This window comes from Pelobates fuscus, chromosome 4 (assembly GCF_036172605.1).
Source record: "Pelobates fuscus isolate aPelFus1 chromosome 4, aPelFus1.pri, whole genome shotgun sequence".
NCBI lineage: Eukaryota > Metazoa > Chordata > Amphibia > Anura > Pelobatidae > Pelobates > Pelobates fuscus.
The window spans coordinates 21,486,393-21,502,952 of record NC_086320.1 but is presented as its reverse complement, the minus strand read 5'-3'; the positions used below and the strand labels follow the sequence as shown (position 1 = coordinate 21,502,952).

General features: G+C 40.7%; 5 non-coding genes across 5 annotated transcripts; all 5 read right to left on the bottom strand.

The window, feature by feature from the left end:
* Positions 1 to 2,444: 2,444 nt before the first annotated feature.
* TRNAY-GUA (transfer RNA tyrosine (anticodon GUA)) lies at positions 2,445 to 2,533 on the bottom strand. The gene is given in 2 exon segments: positions 2,445 to 2,480; positions 2,497 to 2,533. It is a non-coding gene; the product is annotated as a tRNA-Tyr (tRNA).
* A 1,185-nt stretch (positions 2,534 to 3,718) lies between these two features.
* TRNAY-GUA (transfer RNA tyrosine (anticodon GUA)) lies at positions 3,719 to 3,807 on the bottom strand. Its single transcript is given in 2 exon segments — positions 3,719 to 3,754; positions 3,771 to 3,807. It is a non-coding gene; the product is annotated as a tRNA-Tyr (tRNA).
* A 5,500-nt stretch (positions 3,808 to 9,307) lies between these two features.
* On the bottom strand, positions 9,308 to 9,396 carry TRNAY-GUA (transfer RNA tyrosine (anticodon GUA)). The gene is given in 2 exon segments: positions 9,308 to 9,343; positions 9,360 to 9,396. It is a non-coding gene; the product is annotated as a tRNA-Tyr (tRNA).
* Positions 9,397 to 10,602: 1,206 nt separating this feature from the next.
* TRNAY-GUA (transfer RNA tyrosine (anticodon GUA)) lies at positions 10,603 to 10,691 on the bottom strand. The gene is given in 2 exon segments: positions 10,603 to 10,638; positions 10,655 to 10,691. It is a non-coding gene; the product is annotated as a tRNA-Tyr (tRNA).
* Positions 10,692 to 11,897: 1,206 nt separating this feature from the next.
* Positions 11,898 to 11,986, bottom strand: TRNAY-GUA (transfer RNA tyrosine (anticodon GUA)). The gene is given in 2 exon segments: positions 11,898 to 11,933; positions 11,950 to 11,986. It is a non-coding gene; the product is annotated as a tRNA-Tyr (tRNA).
* Positions 11,987 to 16,560: the final 4,574 nt, after the last annotated feature.

The following is a 16,560-nucleotide window of genomic DNA, read 5'->3' as shown; positions in this document are numbered from 1 at the left end:
AGACAGTAAAATACACAAGGTTACATTTATTACATAAAATACAGACATGCAACATACAGTCTAAGCACCCTTCATTTAAAAGAAGAAGAAGCCACTGGAGAATGCGGGCATCGATCCCGCTACCTCTCACATGCTAAGCGAGCGCTCTACCATTTGAGCTAATCCCCCACTTTTCCGCACTCATCTTTTGTAATGGCACCCTGGGCATAAAGGGGTGCCATTACAAAATGGGTAATGTAATTATCACAAGCAGAGAAATACAGTTTTTCCACATTATTCATAACTTTAAAAGTATGCATCACATTCACATAAAACTTACATTTTCAGAATCAGCATACTCCAAATACAAACATAGGTCAGAATCATACAAATTGGTCCAGTGGTTCAAAAGATAGATCGTAGTCCTTTGTGACCAAATGAAGCATGGCTTTTCTGCCCAAAACCAGTTCCACCGAGTCTTCTATCCTGGAGATAATTGGGAAGTAATCCAATTATCTCCAAGGACAGATGCAAAACTCCATTAAGCACATGGCAGTAAAAAGACAGTAAAATACACAAGGTTATATTTATTACATAAAATACAGACATGCAACATACAGTCCTCTGCTCTACAAGAGAGAAAAACACATGTCCTTCGAGCCAGAATTGAACCAGCGACCTAAGGATTGCTATCATATACCAACTACAGTCCTCCGCTCTACCAGCTGAGCTATCGAAGGTAATTTGTGAGTTCACTCAATGTCAAAGTAGGACATTTTTGAAGAATCGGGTAAGCAGTTAAACATTTTGCAACATGCTGCTGTGGCAATGACATCCAGGTAAACAAAAAGTTCAACTAAGCACCCTTCATTTAAAAGAAGAAGCATCGATCCCGCTACCTCTCACATGCTAAGCGAGCACTCTACCATTTGAGCTAATCCCCCACTTTTCCGCTCTCATCTTTTGTAATGGCACCCTGGGCATAAAGGGGTGCCATTACAAAATGGGTAATGTAATTATCACAAGCAGAGAAATACAGTTTTTCCACATTATTCATAACTTTAAAAGTATGCATCACATTCACATAAAACTTACATTTTCAGAATCAGCATACTCCAAATACAAACATAGGTCAGAATCATACAAATTGGTCCAGTGGTTCAAAAGATAGATCGTAGTCCTTTGTGACCAAATGAAGCATGGCTTTTCTGCCCAAAACCAGTTCCACAGAGTCTTCTATCCTGGAGATAATTGGGAAGTAATCCAATTATCTCCAAGGACAGATGCAAAACTCCATTAAGCACATGGCAGTAAAAAGACAGTAAAATACACAAGGTTACATTTATTACATAAAATACAGACATTCAACATACAGTCTAAGCACCCTTCATTTAAAAGAAGAAGCAGCCACTGGAGAATGCGGGCATCGATCCTGCTACCTCTCACATGCTAAGCGAGCGCTCTACCATTTGAGCTAATCCCCCACTTTTCCGCTCTCATCTTTTGTAATGGCACCCTGGGCATAAAGGGGTGCCATTACAAAATGGGTAATGTAATTATCACAAGCAGAGAAATACAGTTTTTCCATATTATTCATAACTTTAAAAGTATGCATCACATTCACATAAAACTTACATTTTCAGAATCAGCATACTCCAAATACAAATTGGTCCAGTGGTTCAAAAGATAGATCGTAGTCCTTTGTGAACAAATGAAGCATGGCTTTTCTGCCCAAAACCAGTTCCACAGAGTCTTCTATCCTGGAGATAATTGAGAAGTAATCCAATTATCTCCAAGGACAGATGCAAAACTCCATTAAGCACATGGCAGTAAAAAGACAGTAAAATACACAAGGTTACATTTATTACATAAAATACAGACATGCAACATACAGTCTAAGCACCCTTCATTTAAAAGAAGAAGAAGCCACTGGAGAATGCGGGCATCGATCCCGCTACCTCTCACATGCTAAGCGAGCGCTCTACCATTTGAGCTAATCCCCCACTTTTCCGCACTCATCTTTTGTAATGGCACCCTGGGCATAAAGGGGTGCCATTACAAAATGGGTAATGTAATTATCACAAGCAGAGAAATACAGTTTTTCCACATTATTCATAACTTTAAAAGTATGCATCACATTCACATAAAACTTACATTTTCAGAATCAGCATACTCCAAATACAAACATAGGTCAGAATCATACAAATTGGTCCAGTGGTTCAAAAGATAGATCGTAGTCCTTTGTGACCAAATGAAGCATGGCTTTTCTGCCCAAAACCAGTTCCACAGAGTCTTCTATCCTGGAGATAATTGGGAAGTAATCCAATTATCTCCAAGGACAGATGCAAAACTCCGTTAAGCACATGGCAGTAAAAAGACAGTAAAATACACAAGATTACATTTATTACATAAAATACAGACATGCAACATACAGTCCTCTGCTCTACAAGAGAGAAAAACAAATGTCCTTCGAGCCGGAATTGAACCAGCGACCTAAGGATTGCTATCATATACCAACTACAGTCCTCCGCTCTACCAGCTGAGCTATCGAAGGTAATTTGTGAGTTCACTCAATGTCAAAGTAGGACATTTTTGAAGAATCAGGTAAGCAGTTAAACATTTTGCAACATGCTGCTGTGGCAATGACATCCAGGTAAACAAAAAGTTCAACTAAGCACCCTTCATTTAAAAGAAGAAGCATCGATCCCGCTACCTCTCACATGCTAAGCGAGCACTCTACCATTTGAGCTAATCCCCCACTTTTCCGCTCTCATCTTTTGTAATGGCACCCTGGGCATAAAGGGGTGCCATTACAAAATGGGTAATGTAATTATCACAAGCAGAGAAATACAGTTTTTCCACATTATTCATAACTTTAAAAGTATGCATCACATTCACATAAAACTTACATTTTCAGAATCAGCATACTCCAAATACAAATTGGTCCAGTGGTTCAAAAGATAGATCGTAGTCCTTTGTGAACAAATGAAGCATGGCTTTTCTGCCCAAAACCAGTTCCACAGAGTCTTCTATCCTGGAGATAATTGAGAAGTAATCCAATTATCTCCAAGGACAGATGCAAAACTCCATTAAGCACATGGCAGTAAAAAGACAGTAAAATATACAAGGTTACATTTATTACATAAAATACAGACATGCAACATACAGTCTAAGCACCCTTCATTTAAAAGAAGAAGAAGCCACTGGAGAATGCGGGCATCGATCCCGCTACCTCTCACATGCTAAGCGAGCGCTCTACCATTTGAGCTAATCCCCCACTTTTCCGCACTCATCTTTTGTAATGGCACCCTGGGCATAAAGGGGTGCCATTACAAAATGGGTAATGTAATTATCACAAGCAGAGAAATACAGTTTTTCCACATTATTCATAACTTTAAAAGTATGCATCACATTCACATAAAACTTACATTTTCAGAATCAGCATACTCCAAATACAAACATAGGTCAGAATCATACAAATTGGTCCAGTGGTTCAAAAGATAGATCGTAGTCCTTTGTGACCAAATGAAGCATGGCTTTTCTGCCCAAAACCAGTTCCACAGAGTCTTCTATCCTGGAGATAATTGGGAAGTAATCCAATTATCTCCAAGGACAGATGCAAAACTCCGTTAAGCACATGGCAGTAAAAAGACAGTAAAATACACAAGGTTACATTTATTACATAAAATACAGACATGCAACATACAGTCCTCTGCTCTACAAGAGAGAAAAACAAATGTCCTTCGAGCCGGAATTGAACCAGCGACCTAAGGATTGCTATCATATACCAACTACAGTCCTCCGCTCTACCAGCTGAGCTATCGAAGGTAATTTGTGAGTTCACTCAATGTCAAAGTAGGACATTTTTGAAGAATCAGGTAAGCAGTTAAACATTTTGCAACATGCTGCTGTGGCAATGACATCCAGGTAAACAAAAAGTTCAACTAAGCACCCTTCATTTAAAAGAAGAAGCATCGATCCCGCTACCTCTCACATGCTAAGCGAGCACTCTACCATTTGAGCTAATCCCCCACTTTTCCGCACTCATCTTTTGTAATGGCACCCTGGGCATAAAGGGGTGCCATTACAAAATGGGTAATGTAATTATCACAAGCAGAGAAATACAGTTTTTCCACATTATTCATAACTTTAAAAGTATGCATCACATTCACATAAAACTTACATTTTCAGAATCAGCATACTCCAAATACAAACATAGGTCAGAATCATACAAATTGGTCCAGTGGTTCAAAAGATAGATCGTAGTCCTTTGTGACCAAATGAAGCATGGCTTTTCTGCCCAAAACCAGTTCCACAGAGTCTTCTATCCTGGAGATAATTGGGAAGTAATCCAATTATCTCCAAGGACAGATGCAAAACTCCATTAAGCACATGGCAGTAAAAAGACAGTAAAATACACAAGGTTACATTTATTACATAAAATACAGACATGCAACATACAGTCCTCTGCTCTACAAGAGAGAAAAGCAAATGTCCTTCGAGCCGGAATTGAACCAGCGACCTATGGATTGCTATCATATACCAACTACAGTCCTCCGCTCTACCAGCTGAGCTATCGAAGGTAATTCGTGAGTTCACTCAATGTCAAAGTAGGACATTTTTGAAGAATCAGGTAAGCAGTTAAACATTTTGCAACATGCTGCTGTGGCAATGACATCCAGGTAAACAAAAAGTTCAACTAAGCACCCTTCATTTAAAAGAAGAAGCATCGATCCCGCTACCTCTCACATGCTAAGCGAGCACTCTACCATTTGAGCTAATCCCCCACTATTCCGCTCTCATCTTTTGTAATGGCACCCTGGGCATAAAGGGGTGCCATTACAAAATGGGTAATGTAATTATCACAAGCAGAGAAATACAGTTTTTCCACATTATTCATAACTTTAAAAGTATGCATCACATTCACATAAAACTTACATTTTCAGAATCAGCATACTCCAAATACAAATTGGTCCAGTGGTTCAAAAGATAGATCGTAGTCCTTTGTGAACAAATGAAGCATGGCTTTTCTGCCCAAAACCAGTTCCACAGAGTCTTCTATCCTGGAGATAATTGAGAAGTAATCCAATTATCTCCAAGGACAGATGCAAAACTCCATTAAGCACATGGCAGTAAAAAGACAGTAAAATACACAAGGTTACATTTATTACATAAAATACAGACATGCAACATACAGTCTAAGCACCCTTCATTTAAACGAAGAAGAAGCCACTGGAGAATGCGGGCATCGATCCCGCTACCTCTCACATGCTAAGCGAGCGCTCTACCATTTGAGCTAATCCCCCACTTTTCCGCACTCATCTTTTGTAATGGCACCCTGGGCATAAAGGGGTGCCATTACAAAATGGGTAATGTAATTATCACAAGCAGAGAAATACAGTTTTTCCACATTATTCATAACTTTAAAAGTATGCATCACATTCACATAAAACTTACATTTTCAGAATCAGCATACTCCAAATACAAACATAGGTCAGAATCATACAAATTGGTCCAGTGGTTCAAAAGATAGATCGTAGTCCTTTGTGACCAAATGAAGCATGGCTTTTCTGCCCAAAACCAGTTCCACAGAGTCTTCTATCCTGGAGATAATTGGGAAGTAATCCAATTATCTCCAAGGACAGATGCAAAACTCCGTTAAGCACATGGCAGTAAAAAGACAGTAAAATACACAAGGTTACATTTATTACATAAAATACAGACATGCAACATACAGTCCTCTGCTCTACAAGAGAGAAAAACAAATGTCCTTCGAGCCGGAATTGACCCAGCGACCTAAGGATTGCTATCATATACCAACTACAGTCCTCCGCTCTACCAGCTGAGCTATCGAAGGTAATTCGTGAGTTCACTCAATGTCAAAGTAGGACATTTTTGAAGAATCAGGTAAGCAGTTAAACATTTTGCAACATGCTGCTGTGGCAATGACATCCAGGTAAACAAAAAGTTCAACTAAGCACCCTTCATTTAAAAGAAGAAGCATCGATCCCGCTACCTCTCACATGCTAAGCGAGCACTCTACCATTTGAGCTAATCCCCCACTATTACGCTCTCATCTTTTGTAATGGCACCCTGGGCATAAAGGGGTGCCATTACAAAATGGGTAATGTAATTATCACAAGCAGAGAAATACAGTTTTTCCACATTATTCATAACTTTAAAAGTATGCATCACATTCACATAAAACTTACATTTTCAGAATCAGCATACTCCAAATACAAACATAGGTCAGAATCATACAAATTGGTCCAGTGGTTCAAAAGATAGATCGTAGTCCTTTGTGACCAAATGAAGCATGGCTTTTCTGCCCAAAACCAGTTCCACAGAGTCTTCTATCCTGGAGATAATTGGGAAGTAATCCAATTATCTCCAAGGACAGATGCAAAACTCCATTAAGCACATGGCAGTAATTAGACAGTAAAATACACAAGGTTACATTTATTACATAAAATACAGACATGCAACATACAGTCCTCTGCTCTACAAGAGAGAAAAGCAAATGTCCTTCGAGCCGGAATTGAACCAGCGACCTAAGGATTGCTATCATATACCAACTACAGTCCTCCGGTCTACCAGCTGAGCTATCGAAGGTAATTCGTGAGTTCACTCAATGTCAAAGTAGGACTTTTTTGAAGAATCAGGTAAGCAGTTAAACATTTTGCAACATGCTGCTGTGGCAATGACATCCAGGTAAACAAAAAGCTCAACTAAGCACCCTTCATTTAAAAGAAGAAGCATCGATCCCGCTACCTCTCACATGCTAAGCGAGCACTCTACCATTTGAGCTAATCCCCCACTATTCCGCTCTCATCTTTTGTAATGGCACCCTGGGCATAAAGGGGTGCCATTACAAAATGGGTAATGTAATTATCACAAGCAGAGAAATACAGTTTTTCCACATTATTCATAACTTTAAAAGTATGCATCACATTCACATAAAACTTACATTTTCAGAATCAGCATACTCCAAATACAAACATAGGTCAGAATCATACAAATTGGTCCAGTGGTTCAAAAGATAGATCGTAGTCCTTTGTGACCAAATGAAGCATGGCTTTTCTGCCCAAAACCAGTTCCACAGAGTCTTCTATCCTGGAGATAATTGGGAAGTAATCCAATTATCTCCAAGGACAGATGCAAAACTCCGTTAAGCACATGGCAGTAAAAAGACAGTAAAATACACAAGGTTACATTTATTACATAAAATACAGACATGCAACATACAGTCTTAGCACCCTTCATTTAAAAGAAGAAGCAGCCACTGGAGAATGCGGGCATCGATCCCGCTACCTCTCACATGCTAAGCGAGCGCTCTACCATTTGAGCTAATCCCCCACTTTTCCGCTCTCATCTTTTGTAATGGCACCCTGGGCATAAAGGGGTGCCATTACAAAATGGGTAATGTAATTATCACAAGCAGAGAAATACAGTTTTTCCACATTATTCATAACTTTAAAAGTATGCATCACATTCACATAAAACTTACATTTTCAGAATCAGCATACTCCAAATACAAACATAGGTCAGAATCATACAAATTGGTCCAGTGGTTCAAAAGATAGATCGTAGTCCTTTGTGACCAAATGAAGCATGGCTTTTCTGCCCAAAACCAGTTCCACAGAGTCTTCTATCCTGGAGATAATTGGGAAGTAATCCAATTATCTCCAAGGACAGATGCAAAACTCCGTTAAGCACATGGCAGTAAAAAGACAGTAAAATACACAAGGTTACATTTATTACATAAAATACAGACATGCAACATACAGTCCTCTGCTCTACAAGAGAGAAAAACAAATGTCCTTCGAGCCGGAATTGACCCAGCGACCTAAGGATTGCTATCATATACCAACTACAGTCCTCCGCTCTACCAGCTGAGCTATCGAAGGTAATTCGTGAGTTCACTCAATGTCAAAGTAGGACATTTTTGAAGAATCAGGTAAGCAGTTAAACATTTTGCAACATGCTGCTGTGGCAATGACATCCAGGTAAACAAAAAGTTCAACTAAGCACCCTTCATTTAAAAGAAGAAGCATCGATCCCGCTACCTCTCACATGCTAAGCGAGCACTCTACCATTTGAGCTAATCCCCCACTATTCCGCTCTCATCTTTTGTAATGGCACCCTGGGCATAAAGGGGTGCCATTACAAAATGGGTAATGTAATTATCACAAGCAGAGAAATACAGTTTTTCCACATTATTCATAACTTTAAAAGTATGCATCACATTCACATAAAACTTACATTTTCAGAATCAGCATACTCCAAATACAAACATAGGTCAGAATCATACAAATTGGTCCAGTGGTTCAAAAGATAGATCGTAGTCCTTTGTGACCAAATGAAGCATGGCTTTTCTGCCCAAAACCAGTTCCACAGAGTCTTCTATCCTGGAGATAATTGGGAAGTAATCCAATTATCTCCAAGGACAGATGCAAAACTCCATTAAGCACATGGCAGTAATTAGACAGTAAAATACACAAGGTTACATTTATTACATAAAATACAGACATGCAACATACAGTCCTCTGCTCTACAAGAGAGAAAAGCAAATGTCCTTCGAGCCGGAATTGAACCAGCGACCTAAGGATTGCTATCATATACCAACTACAGTCCTCCGGTCTACCAGCTGAGCTATCGAAGGTAATTCGTGAGTTCACTCAATGTCAAAGTAGGACTTTTTTGAAGAATCAGGTAAGCAGTTAAACATTTTGCAACATGCTGCTGTGGCAATGACATCCAGGTAAACAAAAAGCTCAACTAAGCACCCTTCATTTAAAAGAAGAAGCATCGATCCTGCTACCTCTCACATGCTAAGCGAGCACTCTACCATTTGAGCTAATCCCCCACTATTCCGCTCTCATCTTTTGTAATGGCACCCTGGGCATAAAGGGGTGCCATTACAAAATGGGTAATGTAATTATCACAAGCAGAGAAATACAGTTTTTCCACATTATTCATAACTTTAAAAGTATGCATCACATTCACATAAAACTTACATTTTCAGAATCAGCATACTCCAAATACAAACATAGGTCAGAATCATACAAATTGGTCCAGTGGTTCAAAAGATAGATCGTAGTCCTTTGTGACCAAATGAAGCATGGCTTTTCTGCCCAAAACCAGTTCCACAGAGTCTTCTATCCTGGAGATAATTGGGAAGTAATCCAATTATCTCCAAGGACAGATGCAAAACTCTGTTAAGCACATGGCAGTAAAAAGACAGTAAAATACACAAGGTTACATTTATTACATAAAATACAGACATGCAACATACAGTCCTCTGCTCTACAAGAGAGAAAAGCAAATGTCCTTCGAGCCGGAATTGAACCAGCGACCTAAGGATTGCTATCATATACCAACTACAGTCCTCCGCTCTACCAGCTGAGCTATCGAAGGTAATTCGAGAGTTCACTCAATGTCAAAGTAGGACATTTTTGAAGAATCAGGTAAGCAGTTAAACATTTTGCAACATGCTGCTGTGGCAATGACATCCAGGTAAACAAAAAGTTCAACTAAGCACCCTTCATTTAAAAGAAGAAGCATCGATCCCGCTACCTCTCACATGCTAAGCGAGCACTCTACCATTTGAGCTAATCCCCCACTATTCCGCTCTCATCTTTTGTAATGGCAACCTGGGCATAAAGGGGTGCCATTACAAAATGGGTAATGTAATTATCACAAGCAGAGAAATACAGTTTTTCCACATTATTCATAACTTTAAAAGTATGCATCACATTCACATAAAACTTACATTTTCAGAATCAGCATACTCCAAATACAAACATAGGTCATAATCATACAAATTGGTCCAGTGGTTCAAAAGATAGATCGTAGTCCTTTGTGACCAAATGAAGCATGGCTTTTCTGCCCAAAACCAGTTCCACAGAGTCTTCTATCCTGGAGATAATTGGGAAGTAATCCAATTATCTCCAAGGACAGATGCAAAACTCCATTAAGCACATGGCAGTAAAAAGACAGTAAAATACACAAGGTTACATTTATTACATAAAATACAGACATGCAACATACAGTCTTAGCACCCTTCATTTAAAAGAAGAAGCAGCCACTGGAGAATGCGGGCATCGATCCCGCTACCTCTCACATGCTAAGCGAGCGCTCTACCATTTGAGCTAATCCCCCACTTTTCCGCTCTCATCTTTTTTAATGGCACCCTGGGCATAAAGGGGTGCCATTACAAAATGGGTAATGTAATTATCACAAGCAGAGAAATACAGTTTTTCCACATTATTCATAACTTTAAAAGTATGCATCACATTCACATAAAACTTACATTTTCAGAATCAGCATACTCCAAATACAAACATAGGTCAGAATCATACAAATTGGTCCAGTGGTTCAAAAGATAGATCGTAGTCCTTTGTGACCAAATGAAGCATGGCTTTTCTGCCCAAAACCAGTTCCACAGAGTCTTCTATCCTGGAGATAATTGGGAAGTAATCCAATTATCTCCAAGGACAGATGCAAAACTCCGTTAAGCACATGGCAGTAAAAAGACAGTAAAATACACAAGGTTACATTTATTACATAAAATACAGACATGCAACATACAGTCCTCTGCTCTACAAGAGAGAAAAACAAATTTCCTTCGAGCCGGAATTGAACCAGCGACCTAAGGATTGCTATCATATACCAACTACAGTCCTCCGCTCTACCAGCTGAGCTATCGAAGGTAATTCGTGAGTTCACTCAATGTCAAAGTAGGACATTTTTGAAGAATCAGGTAAGCAGTTAAACATTTTGCAACATGCTGCTGTGGCAATGACATCCAGGTAAACAAAAAGTTCAACTAAACACCCTTCATTTAAAAGAAGAAGCATCGATCCCGCTACCTCTCACATGCTAAGCGAGCACTCTACCATTTGAGCTAATCCCCCACTATTCCACTCTCATCTTTTGTAATGGCACCCTGGGCATAAAGGGGTGCCATTACAAAATGGGTAATGTAATTATCACAAGCAGAGAAATACAGTTTTTCCACATTATTCATAACTTTAAAAGTATGCATCACATTCACATAAAACTTACATTTTCAGAATCAGCATACTCCAAATACAAACATAGGTCAGAATCATACAAATTGGTCCAGTGGTTCAAAAGATAGATCGTAGTCCTTTGTGACCAAATGAAGCATGGCTTTTCTGCCCAAAACCAGTTCCACAGAGTCTTCTATCCTGGAGATAATTGGGAAGTAATCCAATTATCTCCAAGGACAGATGCAAAACTCCATTAAGCACATGGCAGTAAAAAGACAGTAAAATACACAAGGTTACATTTATTACATAAAATACAGACATGCAACATACAGTCTTAGCACCCTTCATTTAAAAGAAGAAGCAGCCACTGGAGAATGCGGGCATCGATCCCGCTACCTCTCACATGCTAAGCGAGCGCTCTACCATTTGAGCTAATCCCCCACTTTTCCGCTCTCATCTTTTGTAATGGCACCCTGGGCATAAAGGGGTGCCATTACAAAATGGGTAATGTAATTATCACAAGCAGAGAAATACAGTTTTTCCACATTATTCATAACTTTAAAAGTATGCATCACATTCACATAAAACTTACATTTTCAGAATCAGCATACTCCAAATACAAACATACGTCAAAATCATACAAATTGGTCCAGTGGTTCAAAAGATAGATTGTAGTCCTTTGTGACCAAATGAAGCATGGCTTTTCTGCCCAAAACCAGTTCCACAGAGTCTTCTATCCTGGAGATAATTGGGAAGTAATCCAATTATCTCCAAGGACAGATGCAAAACTCCATTAAGCACATGGCAGTAAAAAGACAGTAAAATACACAAGGTTACATTTATTACATAAAATACAGACATGCAACATACAGTCCTCTGCTCTACAAGAGAGAAAAGCAAATGTCCTTCGAGCCGGAATTGAACCAGCGACCTAAGGATTGCTATCATATACCAACTACAGTCCTCCGCTCTACCAGCTGAGCTATCGAAGGTAATTCGTGAGTTCACTCAATGTCAAAGTAGGACATTTTTGAAGAATCAGGTAAGCAGTTAAACATTTTGCAACATGCTGCTGTGGCAATGACATCCAGGTAAACAAAAAGTTCAACTAAGCACCCTTCATTTAAAAGAAGAAGCATCGATCCCGCTACCTCTCACATGCTAAGCGAGCACTCTACCATTTGAGCTAATCCCCCACTATTCCGCTCTCATCTTTTGTAATGGCACCCTGGGCATAAAGGGGTGCCATTACAAAATGGGTAATGTAATTATCACAAGCAGAGAAATACAGTTTTTCCACATTATTCATAACTTTAAAAGTATGCATCACATTCACATAAAACTTACATTTTCAGAATCAGCATACTCCAAATACAAACATAGGTCAGAATCATACAAATTGGTCCAGTGGTTCAAAAGATAGATCGTAGTCCTTTGTGACCAAATTGTCAGGGTACCTGAGGTCTCTACCTCTAAGGGAGGTAGAGACTTGGTGGTTTATCCGTCCAGGCGAGCTGCTCCCTCCGTTCCTCGCGGTTCATCCAGTCACTTAAACACCGGCCGCGAGGAATCCACGTCCTTTTCTAGCAGGACGCTCAATACGTGACGTCTTGACGCTATCACGAGCGACCTGCCACTCAAGTGTCCGATATCCAATCGGTACTTGTCAGAGGCGTGCTTACCATCCGGAGCCAGGGTATTTAAGCTTACTTCTCCCTTCAGCTCATTGCCCTGTCGTGGTTCTAGCTTGTCTAGTCACTCAGTGCTCTGGTATTCTCGTTTGCTCTATTTGGTTTTGACTCGGCTTGTTGTACTTTCCTGCTTCTCTGTTATCCCTTGACCCGGCTTGTCCCTCGCTTATCTGTCTTCTCGTTCCCTCGACCTCGGCTTGTCTCTGACTATTCTCTATTACTCTCGGTACGTTAGTCCGGCCATTCTAAGGCCCGGTATACGTACTATTCCACTCTTTGTACTCTGCGTGTTGGATCCCTGTCCCGATCCTGACATTACGACAGGGCCAATGGATCCTGCAGGTACAAACAGTCAGCTTGGTTCTTCGGATCCCAGGTTTGACGCCATGGAGTATAGGATGGATCAGATGGCTTTGGCACTACAGGCACTTTTGTCTCGTGCTAGTAATCCACCTGAGGAGACACGTACTCCGTCTATTTCTCCTGCAGTCTCAGGCCTAGAGGTAGCCACTGTAGGTGCTTCTTCCCGTATTACCCCACCAGTACGTTATGGCGGGTCACCGGAGAGGTGTCGTGGCTTTCTAAACCAGATTAGCATCCATTTCGAATTACAACCCCGCTCTTATCCTACAGATAGAGCGAAGGTTGGATTTGTTATTACTTTACTCATTGAAAAAGCTTTGAGATGGGCCAATCCTTTATGGGAGAATGATAATCCACTAGTCTATAATTATAATGCCTTTGTAGCTGCGTTTAGAAGAACTTTTGACCCTCCTGGTAGAAAGGTCAATGCAGCTAGATTACTGTTGCGCCTTAGACAGGACAATCGAACACTTGTGGATTATGCACTAGAGTTCAGGTCCTTGGCGGCAGAAGTTAAGTGGAACGAACAGGCTTATATAGATGTGTTTCTGAATGGGTTATCAGATGTAATTCTTGACGAGGTCGCTACTAGAGAACTCCCTGAAAATTTGGAGGATTTAATCTCTTTTATATCTCGTATTGATGAACGCTTAAGAGAGAGGCAGAACACTCGAGATAGGACCCGTAGACCCTCCTTTAAACTAGCGCCTACCTTTCAAAATTCTGAGTTCGAGGACTTACGTATTCCTGAACCTATGCAGATAGGCAGTACTCATCTCACAGAGAGGGAGAGACAGTACAGGAGAAGGGAGGGTTTATGTATGTATTGTGGAGTCAGAGGTCATTTACGCCTAAATTGTCCCAATCGTTCGGGAAACGCTCGCACCTAAGTTCCTTTAGAGGACAGGCCTTGGGTGTTTCTACTTTGTCCTCTATTCACAACTACAAAGAGCTCAGGCTTCTGTTACCCGTTTCTTTAAAGTGGGAAAAGGGAGTAGTTAAGACTATGGCACTAATCGATTCTGGAGCTGCTGAGAGCTTTATAGATCAGGGTTTTGCTGCCAAGCATGCTATTCCATCCCAGTTAAAAGAGACACCACTGGCTGTTGAGGCCATCGATGGTAGACCGTTACTTGAGCCTGTTATTTTCCATGAGACCATACCGATTAACTTAACTGTTGGCATCCTACATAGAGAGGACATATCCTTACTGCTCATTTCTTCTCCGTCTATTCCCATAGTTCTGGGGTACTCCTGGTTGAGGAGGCATAACCCTATTATTAATTGGGAGTCAGGGGAGATAGTTTCGTGGGGACAGAATTGTCAAGAGAAATGCTTGCGGAAGGTCTCACCTCTCGGCTTGACCAACACATCGACTAACTCTGACAATCCTACAGAGACACAAATTCCGTCTCAGTATCTAGATTTAAAGGCTGTATTTGACAAAAAGAAAGCCGATACCTTACCCCCACACAGGTCCTTTGATTGCAAAATTAATTTACTTCCTGGTACCATGCCGCCCAGAGGTCATGTATACCCGTTATCTACGAAAGAGAACTCAGTTCTAGAGGAGTATATTCACGAAAATTTAGACAAGGGATTCATTAGGAGGTCCTCCTCTCCTGCCGGGGCTGGATTTTTTTTTGTTAAAAAGAAGGATGGTTCTTTGAGACCTTGTATTGACTATCGAGGCCTAAATAAGATAACCATTAAAAATGCCTACCCGATTCCCTTGATCACCGAACTCTTCGATCGTTTGAAGGGCTCTACAATTTTCACCAAGTTAGACCTCAGAGGGGCATATAACTTGGTGAGAATCCAGCAGGGACATGAGTGGATGACGGCATTCAATACTCGATATGGTCACTATGAATATACTGTTATGCCTTTTGGGTTATGCAATGCGCCAGCTGTATTCCAGGATCTGATAAATGAGGTTCTTAGGGAATTTCAGCAAGATTGCGTCATTGTATACCTAGATGATATACTCATTCATTCTAGTGAGATTGAGACTCATCACAAGCAAGTCAGGAGGGTTTTGCACAAGCTTCTCCAGCATGGCTTGTACTGCAAGTTGGAGAAATGTAGCTTTGATCAGACCCAGGTAACCTTTCTCGGCTATGTGATCTCTGGGGAGGGATTTAAGATGGATCCGAATAAGCTCCAATCCATTCTAGAGTGGCCTTTACCCAAAGGTCTTAAAGCCGTACAGAGATTTATTGGTTTTTCTAATTATTATAGGCGCTTTATTAAGGGCTATTCTTCCATTATCGCACCTATCACTAATATGACCAAACAGGGGGCTGATACTAAGAATTGGACTACTGAAGCTCTCCTTGCGTTCAAAACTCTCAAGGAGCTTTTCGCTTCCGCTCCAATTTTAGTTCACCCCGACACTTCTCTGCCTTTTCTACTTGAGGTAGACGCATCGGAGACTGGTTTAGGTGCTGTCCTATCTCAAAGGTTGGGTGTTGATAAACCATTACATCCATGTGGATTTTTCTCTAAAAAATTGACCGGTACTGAAAGCAGATATGACATTGGTGACAGAGAATTACTAGCGGTTATCAAGGCTTTGAAAGAGTGGAGACATTTATTGGAGGGTACATTACATCCTGTTACCATTCTAACTGACCACAAAAATTTGTCTTATATCGGAGAGGCCAAGCGTTTGTCCTCCAGGCAGGCTCGTTGGTCGTTGTTTCTTACCCATTTCAATTACGTTCTGACTTACAGACCTGGGTCAAATAATTCTAAAGCCGATGCGCTATCTCGCCAATATGAGCCCTCTGCTTCAGTTGAACCACTTATGTCCTCCATTGTACCCAAATGCAATATTATTGCTAATACCAGTCTCAAAATTCATTCCCCGCTACTTGACCAGATCTTGAAGTCACAACATCTAGCCCCCGGAAACACTCCTGAGGGAAGAAACTTTGTTCCTCCTGAACTTCAACTGGAGCTCTTACAATGTTTTCACGAAAGTAAAGTAGCTGGTCATCCTGGTATTCGCAAGACATACTCTCTGATATCCAAGGATTTCTGGTGGCCTTCACTTCGAAAAGATATTGAGGAGTTCGTCGCAGCTTGTGAAACTTGTGCCAAGACTAAACTACCTCATGCTTCTCCATGTGGCCTGTTACACCCCTTGGACGTTCCTGAGAGACCTTGGTCCTGCTTGTCCATAGACTTTATCGTTGATTTGCCTGCTTCCAAGAGACAGACTGTTATTCTCACGGTGGTGGATAGATTTACTAAGATGGCTCATTTCGTGCCATTACCTAAACTTCCGACTTCTTCTGAATTGGCGGAGATTTTTGCGAGAGAGGTTTTTCGTCTACATGGGATTCCTTCGGAGATTGTTTCTGATAGAGGCTCTCAATTTGTCTCACGTTTCTGGAGATCCTTTTTTTCTCAAATGGGCATCAAATTGAACTTTTCCTCTGCCTATCACCCTCAGTCTAACGGAGCTGCTGAACGTACCAATCAAAAGATCGAACAATATCTGCGTT